The following is a 25,607-nucleotide window of genomic DNA, read 5'->3' on the forward strand; positions in this document are numbered from 1 at the left end:
AGTGCATCTAAGATTAATTTGTACTTGTTTCTGAGTAGCTGAGAAGAGCTCAAAGACATGAAGCATTACTCCTATTCATTACAGAAGGGGAAGGTGCCGGTGCTCCCATTTTATGGCCAGGGATAAAGAAGAGAGAAAGAGAATGTATAACAAGTTGAAAAAACAGCTAGTACTTCTAATTTCTGAACTCAAATTTGGCAAAATTCAGCTTGACAAACTTAAAAAAATCTATCAATAAATTTCCAAAATAGTAATTGTATACATATATGTGAGCAAATATTAGAAGGAAATTATGGAAAATGAGGACTATTGTGTTAGGGTGATAGAATTATAAAGATATTTTTTCTGTTTTCACATATTTTGCAATGACTTTATATTATTTTGTGTAAGGAAGATATAAAGCAATAATTATAATTATTTTAGTGGATGCTTTGAAAATATCCATTTGCCCAGGGCTAGGCAATCCCTTTCCACCAAATTCCCAAAATGACAATTGATTGAGTTGACAATAGCTGAAGACAGATTTTTTTATGGGTGAGAGGCACTAATAACATCGTCTCATGTTGGTACATAGAATTGGGTCTTGTGGAATTAGTGCTCTGTACCTGAACACTGATGGCCTCAACTTTAGTCCTCCTCAGAATGAACATTGAAGTGGGGCTTGATGTTTTTAACTAAAGTCTTTTAGAATAGAGTCTCTAGCAAGATTTTCCCTTTTATTTTCACCTAAAGAGCTTGAAAGATTTTTAAACCAATTATTTCAGTAATATGCCTAATTCACTAACCTTTGTAATTTCTCCTTTAGTTCGGTAGCTTTTATAATTCCTCATTTAGTTTAGAATGCTAGAGCTTGAGGAAGAGAAAACAGTTAACGTTCTTGTCTGCAGATGAAGAAACTGAGGCTGAGAAAATATAGTTCCAAATTTAAACTAAGTATATAGCATAGCGTAGCATAGCATGTATCATATTTTCCCAATTATAATTACAGATACCCCTATAAAATAAGTACACCTGTTCCTCTCCTTGATGTTACTGATGTCCTTGATTATAATTACATCAGAGGCTGGGCATGGCAGCTCATGCCTGTAATCCCAGTATTTTGAGAGGTCAAAATGAGAGGATCACTTGAGGCCAGGTGTTGGAGGCCAGCCTAATCAACATAGCGAGACTCTATCTCTATTTTATTTTTTAAAAAGAATATAGAATATTAAAGTAAAAAAATATGCGTTAGTTCAGTAGAAAGTACTCTAGCCCTTGGTACTGAGGGCCTAAGAATAAATTTGGACTATAGACTTTTCACATTTGATAGTGAAAGAGTGACACACACTGTATATGTATGAACTTACGTATGGACAATTTTAATTTCACTTGTTTTCTCGCAGGAGAATATTATCCCATGGCTTAAAAATCTTAAACAGAATCTAAGAAATCAAGAAAAAACGAAGCCATGAAAATGAGGAGCACAGATGAGAATTTCCCAGGCTCTCCCATGGACTCTCAGGCACATTTCCCTGAGTTGCCTTCACTTTCTCAGAAGATGCATATTTAGTGAGCACCATATTTAGGCAGCATAGAGTTAGAGGCCTAGGCTCCAGCCCTGGAGCTGCCAATGATCATCTGTGTGATTTTGAGAAAAACACTTAATATCTCTGGGTCTCCTACCTCAACTACCAAAAAAAAAAAAAGGGTTGGACTAAAGATTGTTTAAATCATTTGGATTGTATGAAACTGACTCAGGTTATTTTAGGCAGAAAAAGAGTAAATCAGAAGGATATCAGGGAGCACAGAGAATTTTACCTGGATAATTAGTTTTGGGAAAAAGATGAAACCAGGACAGCTTGGTGAGGGGCATAGGGGGTGGGACCTGATGGTAGAAAGGTAGTGTAGGTGCAAGTCTCATTGGAGTGAGCTGCTGCTAAAGTGAATGAGCTTCTAAGATTCTTTGTCCTTGCATCTCAAGTTCCAGATCTTAGGACTTTGGCTAGTTGGCCTAGGCTAAGTCCATGTGACCAAATCTCAACTAGAAGATAGCAGCCAATGTAACTTACAGCCTCACCAAGACAGCACACAGTAGCCAATGAGCAGATGCTGGACAGCCAGAAAATGTAGTGTCTTTGGAACTTCCTAGCTCTCTCCTTCCTTCCTCTTTTTCCCCACTTTTCCTCCCCTTTTTTCTTCTTCCTTTCCTTTCCTTTCCTTTCCTTTCCTTTCCTTTCCTTTCCTTTCCTTTCCTTTCCTTTCCTTCCCCCCTTCCTTCCTCTCTCTCTCTCACCACCGCTACTCTCTCTGGTTCTTCTTTAGTACCCTTACAAATATCAACTGGCATTTATACGATGGGGAGAGTACACAAGGGCAAGGTGTTCTCTCCTCTTTTCTATTTTTCCTTTCCTTCCTCCCTTCCTTCCTCCCTCCCTTCCTTCCTTCCTTCTTTTCCTCCTTCCTTCCTTCCTTCCTTCCCTCTTTCCTTCCTTTCTCTCTGTGTCTCTGTAGTTCTTCTTCAAGACTCTTCCAAGTATCAACTGGCTTTTATACTATGGGGGGTTTACATTTTAGCACTCAAGGGTGAGCTGTTCTCCCCCAGAAAAATCCCCACTTCTCTCCAGACTCCCGGGAGGATTAGGCTCATGGTGGGAGAAAAAGGGGAGGGTTGTCTTGGCTGCAGTTGGGTACCAGAAAGCCAGAGTGTAGCAATGTTCATAAAGACCAGAGCCAGAGAGCACTGGGAGCATGAGCTTGGAGCAGATGGCTAGGAGATCAGACCACCAAGGACCACTAGGTCCCGCTCCTAGTCAGAGGGGTTTTCTTTCAGAGTGTTCCCATTAACACATTTTCTTGGCCTTCGCCTTATGGCTGCTGGAAGGAGTGGCTTTTTTCCTTTTCCAAACTGTCCTTATCAGTAATGCAACAATAGCTAATTTAATTAGCTGACCTGAATGGCAGCCAGCTTGAGCTAATTTGGTTTTGCTAGTGCTCTCTGGTATGTACAGAACTGATAATCCTACTTCCCTCTAGACACACTAGAGGGCTTGGGAGGGGGCAGCAAGAGTGACAGTGGCTCTTCCAAAGTCAATCCTACACCTGTGGGATTTAGCACTTGACCAAAGGCAAGTAGTCTTGAGTCAGTATTTCCCAAGGGCCTGTCAACTTTGTCAACTGAAAGAGATAAAATATACAACCAGGAAATTGCAAAGGCAAGGTGCCCAGGATGGGAGTGCTGGGAAAAAGCATTCCCCTTAGCAGAAAGAACGCTTGGCCAAAAGATCTGGATCTCAGCCATTGACTGACCTTCCCAAGTCCCCACACCTTGGTGTCTCAGCTACCAGATGCATCATAATAATCACTGTGAAGAAATACTTCCTTTGCAGACATGCTGTAGCACAATATAATGTAGATGAGAGTGCTTTGACACACAGAAAACTGTGGCAATGAAGAACGCTTTGATAATTAGCCTATCATTATGAGCATATTTTCTGTTTATCAAGGGCAGGAACTAAACACCATCCTCTCTGTGTCCCTAGCATCAAATATGAGGTCTCCACACAGAAGGTGCCCAACATGTGCTTGTTGACGGAATAATACAGGAATAGGGGTATGAGGAGATGTGTAGGTATAGTTTAAGGTGCAGGGAGGTCAACACATAATTAAAGAAACATTGAAAAACGTAAGCCTTCTTTTCAGGTAAGTGTCTTAACCCTCTCCATCCTTGACAGAAGGGAAAACTGCCAGAGAGGCACAATGGTTTATTCAGATTTCAATACATCAAAATAGCTCTTCTATCCCACTGGCACCTCCGCCCTCATTCCCCAGCCCAGGTACTTCCAGAGCCACTGCCCAACTAAGGTAAAGGAGCACCCCCAGCGTAGGTTTTTGTGTTTTTTTAGGGTTCTTTTCCCTCTTAAGTACTGCATTTCAATGGAATACGGATTAGAATTTGCATGTACTCACATGGAATAAATGATGTATTGTTAAAATAAGTAGATTTGAAAAAGTTTGGAATAGGAAAGATCTATCTGGTCATATTATCCACTCCCATTACTTTAGTATGCCTTGGTATATTGGTATTGGGCCAAACACATTTAACCATCATGACTACTGTGTTGACTTACTCCACCCATGCTCCCTTGGTGATCCCATCCAGTGCATGAGTTCAACTGTGTCCTATATGCTGATCTTCACCTCTGACCTTATTCCTGGGCTCAGTTATCTTGAAACACAACTGCCTGTTGGAGGTTTCCACTTAGATCTTCTGTTACATGTCAAACCCAAGATGACAGAAATTGCCCTCCTCACCTATGTTTACAGAATCCTCTGTTTTAGCGGTTGCTCACATTTACCAAGGCCAGAACCCCAACCTTCCCTTCATGCCTACTTGCAGGTAGCCACTGAGTCCACTGATTTTGCCTTCTAAATATCTTTCAAATCCAGGCCTTTCTCACCACTGAAATTGTTTTATTTATATCTTTCATTCCCTAGCCCCCAACTCCAAACAGGTGTTTCTCAAAGGTGAATTCTGTGCCAATCAGGCAAATAAATGTTTGTTCACCTGAACTGAATTAAAATTTTTCTCCCTCTGTTCCACTAAATTTCAAATCTTTAGTGAATACCAATTACTATACTTAAGAAAACCAAAGGTATAGTTGAATTTTTCCATTCTGTTGTAACAGCTATTCCAATGGGCTCTTAATTGACAGCTAATCCCCAAATTTGGGATGAATACACTTTGCTTAGCTGAGACTGTGCAGCCTCAGTGGTGGGCTTACCTTTTGGGTCTGCTCTAAAACCTGAGGCTCATACAAAGAACACTTAAGTTTCTCCCATGCTTCCAGAAAGGCAGATTATGCTCTGGCTGCCATAATTTCTTCTTCAAAGATTCCTTGTCTTTGACTGTCTCATAGTTAACCCTAAAATCAGGTGTGCATTACATTTTATAAGTTCAGATTTCCTACATATTCCTATAACACATTTAAAATAATTGGTATTCCTTAATCATAATTGGTGTTCCAATAATAATTTTGTTTTTTTACCCATTTCTCTAACTTTTACTTAGCTACTGACATGGTCTTCATATTTAGATTTTTTTTTTTTCCTATAGCAATTCCCCTAAAACCCTAGGGCTAGTGGGTGATGTCATTGCATATTGAAATGTAGCCAGATCATAATGGAAATGACAGTCTTGAGCCAGACTGCCTCAGTTCAATTCCTGATTCTACTACCTCTCCATCTCAGTTTCATCATCTGTAATAAGGGATTATAATGTGACTGCATACTTCACAGTCTTCTTGCAAATATTTAAAAAGCTAATTCATATGCCACATTAAGTATTCTACTTGGCACAACATAGGCAGGCTATTGTTTTATTAACCTGATATTGAGGATCTAGGAGACATCAAAGGAATTTTGGTGCACAATTTATTTTTATTTTTTAAAAATTTATTTTAATTGCAAAATCAAATGCTTACCATGAATAGAGGCTGTGCTATGCAGTTTACCTATATTATCTCATCTAATCCTCACAGTAACCCTATAATGTAGTTTTAATTATGGAGGAAAAAAACAGCCTCAGACAGATTAAGAAACTTGCCATTTGGCACACAGATAACAAATGACAGAACTGGAATTTGAACTCTAAACTGAGTCCAAAGCTAAAATTAAATAAAATACATACTAAGCACTCTAAGTGTTTATGTCTCTAAATAAAACAAAGAAAAAATACAACATTGGATGAATCTCAAAATAATTAGGTTGAGTGAGAGAAGCCAGACAAGAAAGAGTATATAGTGCAGGATTCCACTTATATAAAACTCAAGAAAATGCAAGCTAACTTTAGTGAGAGAAAACCCATCAGTGGTTGGCTGGGGAGAAGATGAGGCAAGAAGAGGTAGGAAGAATGGATTACAAAGAAGCAAACTTTTGGATGTGATGAGTATGTTCATTATCTTGGTTGTGGTGATGGTGTCACTTGTGTATATGTATGTCAAAACTTACCAAATTGTACACTTCAAATGTACAGTTTATTATATGTCATTATGTTCAATGAAGTTGAGCATAATATATTTAATAATGCATAAACACTTGAACTACTTTTTTTTTTTTTTGAGACAAGGTCTCATTCCAATGCCCAAGTTGGAGTGCAGTGGTGTGATCTCAGCTCACTGCAACCTCTGTCTACTGGGTTCAAGTGATTCTCCTGCCTCAGCCTCCTGAGTAGCTGGGATTACAGGCATGCACCACCACGCCTGGCTAATTTTTATATTTTTAGTAGAGAGGGGGTTTCACCATGTTGGCCAGGCAAGTCTTGAATTCCTGACCTCAAGTGATCGGCCCGCCTCTGCCTCCCAAAGTGCTGGGATTACAGGCGTGAGCCACTGTGCCCAGCCTTGAGCTACTTTTATACCCTCAAAATCTGGCACATTAAACAAAGGGTTTAATCATTATTAAGAATAACGTTTCAAGTGTCAGGAGGATTTGGATTTTGCTTGTTTGGTTTGGGTTTTTTTTTTTTTTTTTGCCCATCACTGGGCTATAATCCTCAGGTATAAGGAGGATTTTGATCTAAGTGGACAAACCTGGCTCTCTCACCTCCCCCTTGAACCAGTTGTGTGACTTTTGGCAAGTTACTTGACAAAATTCAGTGTTTCCATCTAAAATGAGAAACTTACAGGCAAAAAAAAAACTTACTTCACAGGGTTGTCACAGAATTAAATGAGATAATGTACATAAAGCCATTAGCGGAGTATTTGGCACATGGTACTTCCTCTATCACTGTTTGCTAGATGTTGTTAAGGTGAAAGAAAGGGCTGAACGAGGCTCTGCGGGGCTGTGAGGTCCAGGGTGAGTTAGGTGCACGGCAGGGGGCCGGGAGGAGCAGTTATTGGGTGTAGCCCTAAAGGAGGATGTGCCTCTTTTCATCATACAACTGTGTCCTAAAAGGTCCCAGCATTTGGGGGCTGTGATAAATCACTGGGTCAGGCTTTCTCTCATTCCCTGGAGGACTCTCCCCTTCTTCTAGATCTCACTCCAGAATGCAAAGAAGAAAACAGCTAGGGTCAGGCCTTCTGCTTTTCCACAGAAATTAGTAATGCATTCGGCTTTATTCCACTCTTCTATTACCTTAATGTGCTGGCCTGGAGGATAAATGAGATAATAAACACAGAGCACCGAGCACAGTGCCTGGGTCACAGGAGGCGCTCAATAAATGTTAATTCCCTGCCCCGCCCCGCCCCCACTTATAGATTAGCCCTGACTTCTCAGAAATGCAGATCCCTGCGCACTCACCTAAGTCTCCTTTCAATATCTCTGCATGGGAGCCTTTTTACTACCCTCTTCAAGCTGGCCAGAATCCCTCTTCTCTGCTAATTGTCCCACCGAGGAATGAGGGGAAGAGAATGCAGCAACTCCGAGCCAGGAGGCCCGGCCTCCTAGCAGAGGAGACTGTGCTGTTACTGAGTTTTGTGAATGCGAACCTCATTCATCTTCACAGACGCTGCTGCGCCATCCATTTTAAATGACATAGAAGCCAACCTGTTTATCAAGATCAGCATACTACTATATTATTATGATTATTTAGCATTTACATAACACTCTATTTGCAAAGTGCTTAATAATAATTTATTTATTACCTCATCTAACTACTCACTAATGGAATATTCAAGGGGTTGTTCTGAGTTCACTGACCTTCACTCTGGAGACACCTTAGGCCATTTCCAAATGCCTGCCATAAAATATTTTAATAAAAAACCATTTGGTGTATGTATGTGTGTGTATATATATATATATATACACACACATACATACACATACACCAAATATATATAGGTATACATTTCTTTTTTGGCATTTGCAACGTATCTATTGAGACAATACTTTTTTGCTTCACAATGAATACAAATAAGCATTACTTTTATTATAAAGTCACTAAAATAATATCTCTCTAGAACTTTTGTATAGAACCAATACAAGATTACATTCCAGTTCTGTGACAGACATGAAAATCATGCAAATGTGCCCTTCACATCTCCCTTTAAGAAAGGGCTGGTTGCCCAGCTCAGAGGAGTGTGGTTGGCTGCCAGCTCCTGCCTGCTAGCTCTCTTAAGGTCCACCTCAAGCAGTGACTGAGCCTGCCGGTGGCTCAAGGGTTTGGCCATTTTTGCCCAAGGTGGGACTCATCTAAAGGGTGATTTTTGGCCCAGGCATGGTGGCTTGCCCCAGTAATTCCAGTACTTTGGGAAGCCGAGGCAGAGGGATCACTTGAGCCCAGGAGTTCGAGACTAGCCTAGGCAACTGAGACCCTGTCTCTACAAAAAATACAAAAATTAGCTGGGCATGGTGGCACACGCCTGTAGTCCCAGCTACAAGGGAGGCTGAAGTGTGAGGATCTCTTGAGCCCAAGAGGTCAAGGTTGCAGTGAACTATGATCATGCCACTGCACTCTAGCCTGGGCAACAGAGTGAGACCCTGTCTCTCAAAAATAAAATAAAATAAATAAAATAATGTAATTTTTGTTCTGGGGCTCCCTTATGTCTGTATCCCTGTTTGACAGCTTCCCAGCCCAGTCGTGCTTCCTTTGCTTTTTTCCTTCACAGATGTAACGCCCTGATAAACTTTGATTTTCAGTCCTAACTTCACATCAGAGGTCTGGCAGCATGAACTCTACATTAAGCCCTGTCATGTAAGGCAAGTGTCTCCAGACTGCAGATTTTTCACCAGCACACTGAGGGGAGGAGGCTTCGATTCTTTCAAAAGTCGTTGTGTTTCTTCCATTCTATGAATCTATACAGAATGAGACTCCATATGATTTTACGTCTTTAGTCTCCCTGTAAGGGGGTTTTGCAGTGGAGGAAAGTTTTGAGGAAAAAGCTTCTTGCTTTTTCCTCAGATGAGTCCGTCATTTTCCTACCTACAATGATCTGTAACAATTCCACCTCTGTTAAAACATGCAATAGTAGGATGATTGTGAGTGTGGATTGATGTGTAAAAATTACACAGTAAAGCTGGGCACAGTGGCTCACGCCTATAATCCCAGCAATTTGGGAGGCCAAGGCAGGCAGATCACTTGAGGTCAGGAGTTCGAGACCAGCCAGGCCAACATGGAGAAAACTTGTCTCTACTAAAAATACAAAAATTAGCTGGGCGTGGTGACGTACGCCTGAATTCCAGCTACTCGGGAGGCTGAGGCATGAGAATCACTTGAACCCAGGAGGCGGAGATTGCAGTGAGTCAAGATCGCACCACTACACTCCAGCCTGGGTGATGAAGTAAGACTCTGTCTCAAAAACAAACAAAAAGAAACAAACAAACAAACAAACAAAAATTATACAGTAAGAATGTATGTGCATGTAAAAAATCTATACTTAATATTATAGAATACACAACAATGCATATAGTTAAATAACATCATAACATACATGATCTAATACATATGCTTACATAAAATATAATCTAAGACAGAGGATCTCACAGCAGAGAGAAATGGCGAAGCCAAGTCTCATTGATGGATGGGGAAAACAGAACTGCACACTGAGAGGGCCTAATCCCTGGCTATGATGGTCCCCAAGTTCTTATATTAAGTTATATTCTATAGGGTGAAGATAAGCTCAAGTGAAATACCCCAAAAGAGAATAGCTCCTTGAACCTTACACATCTCACAGTTCTAGAAGATGCAGCCTCCTTATCAGCTGCTCACCTGCAAAGGTCTTTGTTTTCAAGCCAACAATCAGAACAAAAGGTGTGTGCCCTCTCCTCTCCTTTCATGCCTCTTTTTCTTTTTTTTTTTTTTTTCCTGAATTCCTCAGTAATCTTGGGTCAAATGTATCTCCACAAAATAAACTACTACAAAACTTTATTAGGATTTTTTGAAATTAAAAGCCAGTAAAAATGTATTTACTCCTGTAATTTTTTTTAAAGCTGTTATTGTAAGGCTTATGTATAAGGTTGTCATTGGTCACTGGCTCTGAGAGTCACATATGTAAATGAAAGTCTACAGTTTGAGGTCACACTTGCTAGAATTTTAAAATGTGTTCAATAATACTTTGTGCAAATTCACAGCAGATTGATCTATAATTAACTGGAAAAGACATGTGCGGTGGTTGAGAGAATATCAAAAAGGATATCTCTGGCTTTCCTTTGATGCTGTGTTTAGAGGCCTGGTGAAATAAGGTGTCACCACCAACCCCTACCCCTGCCCCCCATCTCCCAGCTACCAAATAAGATAAATAAGAAGGCTCAGCAATATTCTTGGGCAAGAGTCTAGACTCAATTCTTTAAACAAGGGCTTCAGAGCATGTAGTAAGATAAGCTGGGACTTCCAGAGGCCAGCATGAATTCACGAAAAACAAGTCATGCCACATTCACATTATTTACTACTTGGTAAGGGGGGCTCATGGAACGGCAGGGAATTACTATAACTGTGTTTCTTCAAAACAGTGAACAAACGCCGTCTTCTACTTCTTAGGATAATGGTGAGTAGCATGAAAGTAACATGCCAAGCAAAGAGAAGAAATCATATAGAATGAATCAACCCTCTCCGCCTGAAGTCCTCAAGGGTTTTTGCCACAAGGCTCTGATCCTGTCCTGTACTGATCAAAATATGACTGACTTGGATGAAGGCAGAATAGTAGGGTGGCTATGAACATGACCTTCAGAGTCAGAGTTGGGTTCAAATCCTGTCTTGACCATATACTGGTTGTGTATCCTTGCCTAAGTTACCTAAACTTTCTGAGTCAGTTTCCACAAATATAAAATGAGGATTATAACACATTCTTCGTAGAGCTGGAGTGAAAGGACAATGAAATATTCTGTGTAAAGCCCAATGTCTGTTGGAGAAATACTCCAAAAGTGGTAGCTCTTTGCTGCATATTAAACACATTGTCTGCGAGTAATGAGCTAATATGTTAAATGACAAAATCAGGATCCAAAAATGTCTCACCAGGCTGGACTCAAGGACCAAATCTAATAGGATGGCACTTAACAAGGATAAATGTAAAAGTATTGCAATTAGATCTGAACAGCAAGCTGCACAAATGCCCAGTGGGGAGACAGGGCTTATCAGCAGCACACCTGAAAAAAGCCTTGGGAGCGTTATATGACTCCTTGCCCATTATAGGCCAATGGTGTGTGGTGGCTGCCAAAAAGCAAATGCAGTCTTAGGCGGCATAAAGGCAAGTGCATTGTCTGGAACAAAGAGAAAAATAATGCTCATCTCCTCTGCTTCTCTCTGGGTACCACACTTTAGTAGGGGTGTTGATAACCCACGTTTTTGTTCTGAATACACAAAATCAGGATAGGGAGAAGACGTAAACCCCATCAGAGCAAAAAACAGCAGAGGCAAGAGAAGCTCAAGGAGGCTCAGGACATGTGTCTATAAACATTTGTGCATGATGGATTAGATCCCTTGTGATGGAAAATTTCCAGCTCCTTTCTGTTTAAGAAGAGAACAGGGACTATAGATGTGGGTTACAGAAAGGGAGGTTGCTATACAATATATAAAGAAGATACCTCTAACCATGAATCCTGTCTGCACGTGGAGAGGGAGTGAACTCCCCTTCACTGGAATGGTCGGGGCCAAGGCTGCAGGATTGCCTGTGAAGAATTTTGTAGTGATTACTATGCCCTTAAAGCAGGGCTCAATCTGTAGCCGAAGTGCCCCACAAATCATCTGTAAAATCTTGTAAGTATATGAATAAGTGCATTTTTCACTAGGGAGAAGGTCCATAGCCTTTTTCAGATCCTTTATGGGACCTGAAATTCCACCCCAAAAAGGTTAAGATGAACTGAGCTCGAGTATTATTTCTTTCAATATTTATTGAACACATGCTATCTGCTAGTAGGGGACACAGAGATGAGGAAGATGCTGTATCCTTATAAAGGGAAACTTTGAGTTCGGTGTGTTCTTTTAAACAAACAAGTGTAAAAAAAATCCTTATATGTGCTATGATAGAGAATGGTGTGCAGTAGAGCAGCAAGAAGGAGAGCGGTCCATTCTTCCTGAGAGCAGTTTCCTTCCAACTCCGAGGTTTGGGGCCTCGATGACAAACAATAGTGGAAGGTTCTTTGGCCACCTTCACCACTCTTTGGGTACAAGTTATCCTCACAGGCTCCCCACAGGTTCCCAGGGGATGCAGATTTGGCAAAACAGCAGATATCTTGAGAGCTCCAAGCAAGGCTCTGGGAAATGCTAATCTCCAGACCTGACGTTTCCTCCAAGACCCCATCCCACCTGTCCATGATGGGGCAGGGTCACTAGGGTGTCCTAAAGTGAGGTGCCAAGAAATCTGTAGAAAAATGATTTTCATCGGTTCAGGAAAACCCAAATCAGCAGCTGCTTGTGCCTGTGTGCATATGCACATTAAACTGCCAACCTGCTTTACATTTATTTTCCCACCATGTAATGCCTGCTTTATTGGGCCAATAAATTGGAGGCAGTAATATATGCCCATTAAAATCCTACCTAGCTTCCAAGGCCTGGCTCTCTCCCTACATCCCTCAGAGGTCTCCTCAGTCCCTCTGCCCACTGAAAGCACTCTATTCTCTGAGCCCCTGCAGCACACACTGTGCATGATCTCATTAAGCACCTGCTGTTTACAATTTTTGTACCCTTACTTAGGTGAATCCTATGAGTACATTTTTCTAGTTTTAGACTAAACAAGATGTTATCTGACAAGATCATCAACGCTGCAAAAGGATGGGGAACCTGTCTGATCCTTCTCCTCTGTCTTTGGCTGACTTTTTAATAAGGCAGGGTATGCCATAGGGGCTCAATTAAATAGGATGAAATAATGATTATAAAACTAGAGTGTTTTAGGTAATCAGCTTGATCTTGTTGACAGGTGTGAAAAGGGAGTGGGGGTGGGATTTAAGACTCCCATAGAGGAGTAGATGAGTTTCATACCTCTGATCTGTCCCTGCAACTTTGAGCAAAATAGGAGATGGGGAGTGATGCCCCATGGCCTCCCACTGGAACCCTGTCCAGAGGAACCCTGAACAAGGAAGGATGTGGAAATGTGTCCTTTTGACACTAAAAAATGATTCATTTGATTTACTTTTAGATTTGTTTGGCTAGAATAACAGAATGGTAGAGCTAGAGAAATGTTAGAATTCAAAAGCACAAACTCCTCGTGTTAAAGGTGATGAAACTAAAGTCAGTAGAGGCCTGGTGCAGTGGCTCATGCCTGTAATCCCAGCACTTTGGGAGGCCAAGGCGGGTGGATCACTTGAGGTCAGGAGTTCAAGACCAGCCTGGGCAACATGGCGAAACCCCGTCTCTACTAAAAGTACAAAAATTAGCTGGGCATGGTGGCACGTGCCTGTAATCCCAGCTACTTGGGAGACTGAGACAAGAGAATTGCTTGAACCCAGGAGGCAGAGGTTGCAGTGAGCTAAGATCGTGCCACTGCACTCCAGCCTGGGAGACAGAGCAAGACTTCATCTCTAAATAAATAAATAAATAAATAAATAAATAAATAAATAAAGTCAATAGAGAAAAAGTGATTTTAGAATGAGAATAATTAAAGTTACTTGATCATAGAGCTGGTAAGTAGCAAAAGATATCAGGGTCTAGGTCTCCTGAGTCCTAAAATAAGTGCTCCTCTACTTAAACCCTCCTGAGCTTTCCTCAGGTCTTTCTGAGTAGAATTCGTAGTCCTGGCAGTGAACTAAGGGATCTCTTAGTTACTGTACCAGCTGTTCTCCCTCCTGTTCTCTCTGCTCCAGTCTTGCTGGCCTCCATGCCGTTCCTTGAAATGCCAGGCATGGTCCCACCCCAGGACCTTTGAATGTGCTGTATACTCTGCCTGGCTTGCTTCTGCCCCAAATTCCAAGGGCTTGTAGCCTCACCTCTTTTAGGTCTTACTCAAATGTCACTTTCTCAGTGAGGCCAAACTGACTAAAATTACATGCCCCACTGCCTGCTCTAGCCAAACATTCACCTGTTTCTTCTCTGCTGATATTTTTCTTCAGCATTTATCCCTAATATTCTACACATTTTATCTATTTATCTTGTTTATGTCCTTTCCTCTAATGTAAAGTGTGCTCTCTGAGGGCAGGGACTACTTGGTCTACTTGAGTTCTCTACCCCTGATACTTAGAATCGAGCCTGGCACATAGAAGGTGCTCGGTAAACTCTCATTAAATGAGTGACAGCAGTGCTGGCTAGGATGAAACCCACAGCCCAGAAGCTTCAGTGTGAGATTCAGGGACACGTGAACCAATGGCTAGATATGTAGCCATATTTTGTCCTCACGTCTCTTCTAGAAACCTGCCAGACCCACTTGGAGCCCAGTGTGGGAAGTTAACCTGCCTCACCCTGGCCTGGGAGCTTATCCAGGCTTACTGACTAGCAGAGCAGAAACAGGCAGATGGATCTCCTGGGGTTTTAACTATGGACTTAGAATTGTGGTCTTCAGGTTTTTCAGTGGAGTAAAGTCATCACGACTACCATTTTCACTGTTGCACAGTGTCCTGACGAGATCGGGCATGTTCAGGGTGGTATGGCCATAGACCGTTGCACAACGTTCTAAATAAACCTTAGCAACTGCATGGAAAGTCCTGGGCTGATTGCAGCGTGGCATCATTGAGGTGATGTTTAGGTTTTGTTAAAATAAAAGCTCATTATTAATTCATGCCATAGACAGAAAAAACACTATTGAAACTGTCAGAGGCCCATCTGCCAAAGGCCGGGAGAACCCTCCTCTCCTGTCAGCAATGGGCCCTGAACCTGCTTGGAGAACCACTGACTCCGATGAGGAAACAAAGTTCAGGCTCAGGACAATTAGAATCAGTAGCTGCTCTAGATGTGAAATGTCTCGCCATCCCAGAGCCATCTGAATCACAATGGTTGTAACTGGCTTTTAGAGGTACTTAAAGAATCTGAACCATATCCCACCAGAGCATTACCTGGTGGAAGATGCCAGGCTCGCAGACCGCTAGGAGCCTCTGTGGACAAGCCCAGATCTTCCATAAAAGCCTCTCATTGAGTCCTCGCCACTGTGTATGTTTAAAGAAAGCAAGAGCTCTTTAGGAACCAGAGAGACAGAAGACAAAGATTTTCTTCATGCTCGTTATCCAAATCCAGGCATTTCCAAGCCAAAATGGCAGAGGATTCTTTTCTTTTGTCTCACCCGTCCCTTGGACCATGCTGCTTGCAAATAAACCAGGTTTCAGAGGTCATGGGAGGCCTTTCTCTCTCTACCTTTCCTGTACTCCATGTAGGGTCCCTGTAGATGAAGTAACCATCTGGACTCAGGTCCAAACACCAACGCAGAGCAGGGAGATGTCCCAACAAAAGCCCGGACCCTTAACTGTCAACTATCCCTGCTCCTCTGGGCTCACTAGCTGCCTAGATGCACACGGCATGGTCAGGGGTCCTCAAATTCCTTCCCACTGCGTGGAGCTGCACTGAGGGAAGAGAGGATATCTCGGGGCGGACACTGGCTAAAAAAAATGGCCCCCCTCAGAAGTCACCTCTGGCTGTGAATCAACTGGAAACCATTAGCCATTTTCTTAGCCTGGTATTGTGCACGGATGGAAATTTAAAGCTAGCAGTGAGCCGCTCTATTTTCTCTCTTTCTCCATATTCTCTTCTTCCTACCACATGAAATGCTGGGGGCCCACCTGAGACCTAACATTTGTCTGTTTTGAGAATAGATGAGTATTTATTAGAATTAAACAGCTGGGAGCTCTGTGATATTTAGACGGGTATTAGGAGGAGTGTATGAAAAGAAGATAATGCTGGGTCTTTTTTTCTGTAAACCAGTCTGGGCTGTTACTGAAGGGATTTCTTGGGTCTCCTGTGAGAGCCAGATACAGTTAATTTCCTGCAAAAGCTGCGGGCTGGGCCGCGCTGATATTGCAGTGTTATTTAGAATAGAAAGGTCAGGCCTGAGATTGAATAATCATTGACAAGAAATCCATGGGGGATATGAAGCAGTTGGTAAGCAGTGACTGAAACCTCATCTGACTCCTCCCGCGCTTCCCTTTCTTCCTGGGTATCTGGCTGATTCTGGGGTTTATTTATAATTCTTTCTGCAAATGTTTTGTGAACCCTCCAAGCTAATGGGAAAGGTGTATCAAGACAGAGATGGCCAGTTTTTAGGCCACCATTTGAGATGGAATGCTCAACTTTACAGACTGGATAGGCCCACTCTGGCTCTGGGGCCATTTGCCTTGGGCACCTGTGCATGAATTTTCAAATCACAAATGGTGGCTTTCTCCTCAATACCTTGAGGCACTTTGTCCCCAACAGGGCTTTCTTTTTTCTGCATGGTCTCTGAGCTGTAGTCTGCGTAGCCCAATTTTATAGCCTGTCCTGACTGTGAAGCCAAATGTAGGATGCTGGGAAACCACAAAGGGAAATGAGATGGATGGAACACCTGCTGTGTGTCGGGCATGTGCTGTGTCTTTTGAATATAGTATCTCATGAATCTTGGCAACCCAGAGATTCCCGCTCTACTGATGAAGAAGAAGCCTCAGAAGTCTCAGAGAGGTCTGAATAACTTGCTCAAGACCTCCCAGTTCCTAAGCAGCAGATCGAAGATGTAAAACCTAGAGCTGTCTGGGTACCAAGCTTGTGCCCTTTCTCTGTGTCACATTGTCTAATAAATTTTCTAATCTCCACTGTGGACTCTTTTTCTGATGCTGTCCTCCTTCTCTTTAATCCAGTCTCTCTAGAGGGTTTCTTAGAAATCCATGTTTTCAATGAAAGAGTTTCTCTTGCTGAAAACCATCAACAGCCACTGTATCAGAAGTCAGGTCCCACAGATTGGGTGGCATAGGGTTGTGTCCAGCTTAGAAAGAGGAGAAATGGGCCAGAGGATTTTCAAGGTCCCTTCTGAATCTCAGATGCCATATAATTTATTTTAAAATTAGATTTATTTCTTAAAGGTTTAGCCATGGGATGATTCTTCAAAGTATAGTTATCTGGCTTAATTTGGGAACATTGAAGTACACAAATAATAAAATAATCAACAACTCATCCATCAGCCACCAATTGTGAATTAGCATCTAAGTCATGGTTACAGTTACTCTGACTGGAGCCAGATAAGGGATAGTGCCTACACTTCTGGTTAGAATAGGAAGGTCTCTATAATTGTAAAGTCAGGATCAGCATGATATCTCTGTGAACAGCTCATAAACCAGGTAAGATTATCAATAGAGAATGTCATTCAAGGATGGCTTCTTGGCACAGTGGCTTTGGGTCACAGGTTGTCTGTTGCTGTCCTATGTTGTCACCAAGTATTCTGGTATCTGGTGACATTTCCTGTGCTTCCTGTGACTCCACGGCTGGGTAACATGGAGAAATCCTAGGCAATAGGCTGAGCTGGGACCACAGCCTCTTCTGCAGGTTGCCCACTGGCAGATGAAGAGCTACAAGCGTGAAGATATCCAGTGTGTGAGTAGATTACTGTGTCATCTGCTTCACCCAAGTTTATGTAAATCCTACTCCTTCTCTGAGACACAATTTGATCATTGATGCCACATAAGTTACAGAATAATGAATAAGAATATATTTTTGGCTTTATTGGTTTTAAAACATAGATTTAAAACAATAGTACAAGTTTTTAAGCGCCATGATCTGGTGGCTGGTGTACGAACTGGAAGCTTAGAGTACTGATATTTATCTCCAGATTGCATGCCCCTTTCTCCTGAAAGAATTGAGGTAACTGTGTGCCTTGAGTCCACTTCCTGAGGCTACAGAAAGTGCAGGGACTTGTCATGGCATTGACAGTTTATTTCTTTGAAATGTCTGAGAAATTTTACTTTAATGCAGCAAAGATGTCTGCTATTACCCCTTTCCCCATCATTTCCTGAGCCTCCATTTCCACACTGAGGCAAGAATTCTTTCTGTCATTTCACCTGTACCTGGATGCTGGCAGTGCGATGTTTAGGACAATAGATATGTAGAGCAGGAATGTGCATATTCTGGAAAAAAACTAAGTATGAGGTGGTATGGCAAAGCAGTCAACAGCTCCAACTCTGAAGCCAGATTCTCGGCTCCTCTGCTTTGTATCTTTGTACCTTTTGGAAAGTCGATCAGCCTCACTGTGCTTCAGTTTCTTCGTTTGTAATGAATATAATAATAGCACCTACTTAGAGCTGTTGAGAGAACTAAGTATGTGCAAAAATCGTAGAACTGTGCCTGGTCCATGGTAAGCATGATAACATGAAGACGTAACTTTTCCTGCCTACTATGCACCCATACCTTCAAAACACCTTTTCCAGTGTCAAGCACTCTGGCATGCAGACAAATTAATTAAAAAGAAATTGGTGGTGATTTCTTATCCAGCTGGTTCGGGTGGAAGCTGCAGGCTCTCAGGATCTCAATCCTAACTTTTCTCTGAATGTGATTCTAGAAGCAAACCTTGAGATGTTCCTTTGAGAATGCTTTAGGGCAGCATAAACGGATCCATTCATTCAACACACATTTAATGAGAACTGGCTATGAGCCAGCTACTTCCTTGAGCAATTTACTCCTTAGTCCCCTCATCTCAGTTTCGTCACCTGCAGAATGGGAATCATGACACCTGCCCTTTTGCAATCACAGGATTGTTCTGAAGCTCCAGAGGAATGTGTCAGTACACCTTATAAAATGCTAGACAAATTGGTGGTGCCAATATTATAACCATGATGACTGTCACTGTCTGTGGGGTCGTGACCCTGCCATCAGATGGCAATCCCCCCAGTGCAGGGCAGCACTAGATCAGACGGATGACCTCGGGAACACGAGCTCCATGGCACCATCTGGCAACCTCTTTGCCTTTGATTTATCAATGCAGATCTCTCCCCATGCAACACCATAAAGGCAGGTTGTGTGACACCTTTACTGCCTGGCACAATGTGGAACAGGGATGATCTTTTGTGTGCAGGGACAAGGTGCAGAGGCTCACTTCTGCCTTCTGAGCATACTTTTCTTAGGCAGGAAAAGGTCACTGGTACTGCCAAGGGGAACTTGGCCATTCTAGCTGCCCTGGGATAGGCCAGGCTGACCCAGGGCAATAGCAGGACAGCCAAGGTCCAGCCAGGTGGAAGGGTTTTTGCAACCCCTCACCCTTCCCTCCCCCAGTTTGCTCTGGTGGCTGCCATCCCTGAAGTTTATAGGTATCATTACCTATGAAAAATCTGTTCCATCTGAAGACAGTTGGGGTTGGGGATGGGTGGCAGATTGCAACTTAATGATCAGATTAAAATATGCTAAAGCAAACAAATAAATAAATAAAAAGCCCAGCAGCCTGGAGCACCACAATTCATTCCGTGGGCAACAGAGGCTGGGGCTCCAGGGACCAGCTCGTAATTCACCCCACAGGCAAGTTTAGTAGCCTGTTACTGTATGACCACAAGGAGAAACAACTCTCCAAGAAAGATTTACACTGAATGGCACTGGAGGCTGAAGGGCTAGGGCCTGGGAGAGGAGGGAGGTATGGGAAACTAACAGGTCCTGGGGTTAATAATGGAGAAAGTATGGATTCTAAACTTACTCCTGCCAGCGACAGTGACCCACATCTTCCCTCCCCTTCCAAGTTTCCCCTGGCCCCTCCACAACTCACCACACTTGAGTCACCCTGCCCGTGGCAATTAAACATAACTTGATAATATCACTTAGGGTCATTTTTCTATTTCACAGCTTACTAGACTGAGCTCACGAGGGAAGAACATGGGGACTATTCCTCTTATTATCCCTGCTTTTAAACACAAAGATGCTACCCAGTAAGTAATTGCTGGGAAGATGAATGAATGAAACCACTATTCTATCAGAGCTTGTGCTCCTTACTGAGAACTACTCTGTGCAGGTGCTCTGGGGCATGAAAAATGAGTGAAAACATGCCACCTCATGTGGTCCTCCCTTCTCGACCTCCCTGTCTTCCTCATCTTCCTTGGGGACCATTCCTTACTCTCTCTGATCTGTATTCAGTTACTGGTATCCGCCAGATTCCCTCCTCCAGCACAACCTTTGTATCTACTCTGCCTTCTGCCTAGGACTCTCTTTCTGTCCATATTTAACTAATTTGTCAGTTTATAGCCTGAGAGGCAACTTCTCAAGAAGACATTGTTGACCCCGTTGACAAATTCAATTCTCTTTATTATAGGCTCTCAGAGGATCACATATCTTTTTTCATATTACATATCAGAGTTGCAGATTTACACTTACCTGAGTGAATATTGGATTGATATTAGATACCCCCACTAGACAGTAAACACCCTGAGAGTAGGAACTGGATGTTTTTATTTTTGCTTGTCATCCCTGGCACTCAGAACAATGCCTGGTTCACAGTAGGCTCTCGGGAAACATGTGTTGATTAGAGGAACAATACCTTTCCCTAGCTAGGGACCTTAAGAAATAAACATCACTGAGCCCCCACCTCAGCACGTCCTGTGAATCCACAATCTGTCACCCCTTGCCCTCTGCTAACGCATCTACAATTATCACAACAGATCTCCATGCAGCTACAATGTAAAACCGATTAGGGCAGCTCCCTGCCAGGGCCCAGCATGGCTGTGGATTGCTGTTGTGTCTGAAGGAAGAGAAGGGTGAGGAGATCTGAGATAATCATTCATTTCCCCCCTTTGGGAAACTTTTTTTTTTTACCACACTCAGCAAATGATGCTCTTGTACCAATAACAAATGTCAAATGCTCTGCCTGGGACTTGGGGAAGACAGAGCATTAGCAAAAGAGGAGCAATTCAATGAAAAGGACAGAATTTCTGTTTAAGAACTGGAAAGTCAAGTAACAAATGTCACTAGAGACTCCAGAGAGACAGCTTTGCATCAACAACCACCACTACAGAAAAAAATAAATACATCCACAACTACCTTTAATCATCTTGCACTCCCTGCTTCCTGGAATCTTCCACAGGGTCTCCCTGTCTCACTTTGACAAGATCCTTAGCTCTCAACACTGTAGCATCTATTGGCAATGGTGTTGGCTGGACCGAGTGCTGGGGAAGTAGCCAAGGGGAGCTGTGGGGGCAGCAGATGAAGCCCTATACTATGACACATTAAACAGTGTTGCAAATAAGCCAAAACCACCATATCTCCAGCCCATGGTGGTTTGGCTTCTGGTAAATCTCTGTTCACGTATTAATCTGACAACTATGAACCAAATGTGGGGGCAGTTGTTCCGTCTTCTCCTATATGAGATGGTAATTGGGATAACATCTTATTCACCTTTTTATTCCCACTTAGTATCAATGTTTGAACTAAGCTGAAATAAAAGTGTTCTTGGTTCGGAAGAGAGCCAGAAAGGTAAATGAGTAATTGCAACGCAATAGGATGAGTGCTACAAGAGAGGGATAAATAGGGTGCTGTGGAAGCAATAATCCTTGGTGGGAACTCAGGAATGAGTGGCATTGGCACTGAGCTTTGAAACCCGGGAAGGTGTTCTAGCATGAAGACAGTCATTCCAGGCAGGAGAAATCGTGTGTGCAAAGGAAGGTCTAGTGAAGGCAAATGAACTTTCCTTATTCCAGGATTTTCTCTGGGTCCTCACACTATCAACTTCTGCCCCAAATATTGCAATTGCCTCCTCACTGGTCTTCCTATTTCCAAACCTGCTTCCCTGTGGTCTATTCACAGCACTGCTGCCAGAGTCACACGTTAAAACTTAAGTCATATAATGCTACTCCTCTATCCCAAACATTCCAAGGCCTCCAGGTTCACTCAAAAGAATAGCTAAAGTTGTTACTAGACCTTACAAGAGGTCCTATGTAATCTGCCCCTCCCTTTCACCATTAAATTTCTGACTGCATCATCTGACAGTCTTCCCCTCACTTTCTCTGATCCAGCCACCTTGGGCTCCTTGCAATTCCTCAAACCTACCACATATGTTCCTGCCCCAGGGCCTTTGCATGAGCTGTTCTCTGCCTGGAATACTCTTCTCAGATAACCTAATGGTTTATTTCCTTATTCCTTCCACAGCTTGCTCAAAATCACCTTTTTAGTCAATCCTCTGGACCACCCTACCTTGATTTACTCCAGAACTTCTACCCTCCTTTCTTACCTCTTTCCCTTAGCACTTGTCACTTCTAACACACCATTTGGTACACTTATTTATTGTGTTTATTGTTGGTTTCCTCTTCTGCTGGAACCTAAGATCCCTGACAACAGACAATTTGGTCAAAGTTGTTTCCTTATTACCTAGTCTAGTGCCTGGCACACGGTGGAGTGGTGGGGAGGTATTTGTTCAATATTTGCTAAGTGAAGGAATAAATAAATGGATAGTTTAAAATAACTATATGTTCAAGCCAAACACTGGCAGGAATATTCAGGTTTGTTAGACAATCCAGGTCATCATCTCAAGAAGAATTAGGATTCTTTAAATAAATCACAAACTTGATATTTAGAAGTGAGTTAAGCAGAGCTGCTCTTAAACAAAACGACAAGGGCACGCCATGGAAGTTTGTCTTCATACCTGCTGTGTAATCACTTTGAGGCCTCGTTCTCTATTAGTGCCCCTTTTTTGACTTCTAACTACCGAGATCCTAAGATCTCCCTTTAGGGAGAAAGGAGGCGACATATCTCTCATGCCTTATACGCCTTATTTGAATGGCTTCAATCTCTCCCTCTTTCCCTCCTCTCTTTTAACATTTCTCCTTTAAAATCTTTTCCTCCCTTCTCTGTATTCCCTTTCCTCTTTTTTGTTCCTTCAATTTTTCTCTCCTCTTTTGCCCTTTCCACCTCCTCCTACACCATGCTACTCCTCTATCCCAAACCTCCCACCCCTTCTCTCTGTATTTTCCTGTCTTTTCCCCATCTGCGCTCTCCTTCACTGTTTTATTCCCTTTCTCCATCTTCTTTTTTGCCTTCGTTCCTTCCTCCCTCTCTTGTCTGAGCAAGTACTAAGTGTGTTACGAGGTGCTTTGTTCTGTATGTGAGGGAGATCTGATCCTTGAATTCTGTAATTTATGTGGGGAGCCAAGACATTGAAAGGTAATTCAAGGCAGGACCAAAGACACACTAGAGGAGCTCAGTGGAGAGGTGGATAACTTTAGGAAGGAGAAATAGAATGTCTATGCATATTCTATGCATGTCTTCTGCATAGAAGACATGGACACCTGCTTGAAGAAGGAGTACGTAAGTGGGTCTGAGTGTGTTAGGGGCCATCATTCTAGGTGGCTGACATCATGGCATCATGAGCAAAGGTAAAAAGGCAAAAAGAAAGAAATAAGCTTGGAATTTCTAGGGGTGCTATAAGAAGACCAGTCTGGCTGGAGTCAGCAATTTTTACTTGAACCTAGTAAAAAGGAGAAAAGGTTAATAAAGCCCCCTCAGAATTCAGAATGTTCATTATCTATCATTTTAACCGTATTTCTTTTCCTCCACAGAGCAACCTAAATCTACATACATTCTTTAAAGAAAGCAATTGCTAACTCATCTAAGTGATCATGCACTAGTGTATTCCCAGCATTCAGCTGTCAATAAGTATTGATTGAATTGTTTGGAATTATATACCTGCATGACTTGGGGGAAGGTGGAGTAGCTATAATCCAGACTTGAGAAGGTTTTAAATCAACATCACCACTGCTTCTGGGTGTGAGGGATTCCTGCCTAGCATCCTTCCACCTCTCCTTGAAGCTAGATGATTTGAAGTAATTGGGTCATAACATTTCTTGAGCAGCTTTCTTGGGCTTCCTATAGTTCCATCCCTTGATAGGATTAGCTACTCCAAGTCATCCAATTGTAAGAACTTTTAAAATGTTAATCTACATCTGTTCCCATAAGCCCAGTCTAATTCTATTTCTTCCTGGCTTTGTTAATGGACATCATAATTTTAAATTCTTGTCCAAGCTTGTACATTGATGAATACAGTTGTATTCCTGACCAAGGACCCAGAGATTTGGGTTGTGTTTTGTTTAATCTTGCATCATATTGAGCCAGCATTTCCAGTGGCAGTGCTAGCAGAAGATTCACCTGGGGTACAGAGCAGTGCCTGGCACATAGGAGGTGGCCAGTACATGCTTGCTTGTTGAAGAAATGCAAGGCTGGTTTACAGATAGCTTGTCAACGTTCATGATTTCCTAAGTAACAACCCCCAGCAAGAGGGGCCAAGAGGACTCACAAACTTTTCAGCAGAGATTTTGCTATTTGCATAGAGGGGGTATTGGCAATGCATAGAAAGTCCCAAAGAGGGAGTCTAGACAATCTGAATAAAGCAGTGATGTGCAGAGAGCTAGGACTGCAGACCTACAAGTGAAAGAGCTGGTTTTATGTCACTAAAGGTCAAGATGCAGTGATTTGACTGGAATAAACTTGGGTGCAGAGGATAAATGGTTAATATGATTGATGCAGTCACAGTCTCTTGTTCTCTGAAACCAAATGCAGAGGGCCCTGCTTGAGCTCCCAGTCCATATGGCTATGCAGGAATTCAGGGCTCTCCAGGGGCCACTGGTCTCCAGGGGCCACAGATCCATAGATGTATCTGGAGAATGATCCAGGCCAGCCTGGACAGAAGGCCCTTTTTCTTAGATTTGAGATAAGAGATGGGAGATTGTTCCATTCTCTAAGAAAGTTTACCAGAGCTCTGCATTTGGGGAACAACCGGGTATCCCTTCTGTCATCAATAAAAATGTTTTCTTGATTTCCATTCAGCCATTGCTCCTTGTATTGGTTGGTAAGAAGCTGGAAACCCCTAGCCTTCAACTGAGGTTAGGTCAGTCTGGCAGACTTGCCAATAAGCCAAAGACTAGCATTAGAAGATTTTACACATTCAAGTATTTTATACATCCTTTCTCCCTAAAGTAAAATCTCCAGCACCTTGGTCATTTGAAGCCTAGAAAAAAAGCACTAGGAGAGAACAAGGATTCAAAGAAAGTACACGGCACGTATGAAGACAAACTTCAATAACAGCGTAGTTTTGTCCAACACCAACTTTGCCTACTTCCCTTCTAAGCACCAAGTTTGTGATTTGTTTGAAGAATTCTAAATTTTCTTAAGATGAGATTCTGGGATGTCTAGCAGGCCTGAATATCCCTTCCAGCGTTTGCTTTGCAATGCTTCATTCATTTATTCATTTGGGCCTTTAGATTGTCTGTACTAGGCATAGGTGGGCCACACTGCACAGTCACCCCAAATTCTCCCTTCCTCTTTGTTTAATTGAAATACAAGATCCATAAAGGAAACATTAGTGAGGCTTGAGACCCCTACCACAGGATTGCAAGATGGCTCTTATGAGAGTTGTGGTTTCAGAAACTCAGATTTGCTGTCAGCCACAGCGTGTGTGTGTGTGTGTGTGTGTGTGTGTGTGTGTGTGTGCTGGCTCTGGGGGTGGTGACAGAGCATTTTATCAGTGAACTGACACAAAGGAATGAGGCCCTTGTTTATTGGAGGTGTTCATCTACTCTTGAGCTGAGGTGCAGAAATATTTTAGTGACATTTTTACAAACCTGAGGCTAAAAAAGACATTTACAAGGCACATATTTGGACTCTTTGTCCCTAGGAATCAGGTTCGCTCAGATTTTCTAGGAGAAATGGAATCAGTATCTTTTTTTTTTAAGTTTGTAATTTTTGTAAACAAAATAGGAGCAGTGGAAAAGTGAATAAGAAATGATGGCAAGCACACTGATTGAGCTGGGAGATGACAAGAAGTTTTTCAGGAAGAGTAAGATCTTAGCAGCCAGGCTAG

At 42.4% G+C, this 25,607-nt stretch overlaps 1 protein-coding gene across 3 annotated transcripts in view; it reads right to left on the reverse strand.

The window, feature by feature from the left end:
- PBX1 (PBX homeobox 1) overlaps nt 1–25,607 on the reverse strand; it is a 326,500-nt gene that overhangs the window by 2,236 nt on the left and 298,657 nt on the right. The gene's annotated exons all lie outside the window — the stretch shown is intronic.

Source organism: Pan troglodytes, chromosome 1 (genome assembly GCF_028858775.2).
Source record: "Pan troglodytes isolate AG18354 chromosome 1, NHGRI_mPanTro3-v2.0_pri, whole genome shotgun sequence".
Classification (NCBI taxonomy): Eukaryota; Metazoa; Chordata; class Mammalia; order Primates; family Hominidae; genus Pan; species Pan troglodytes.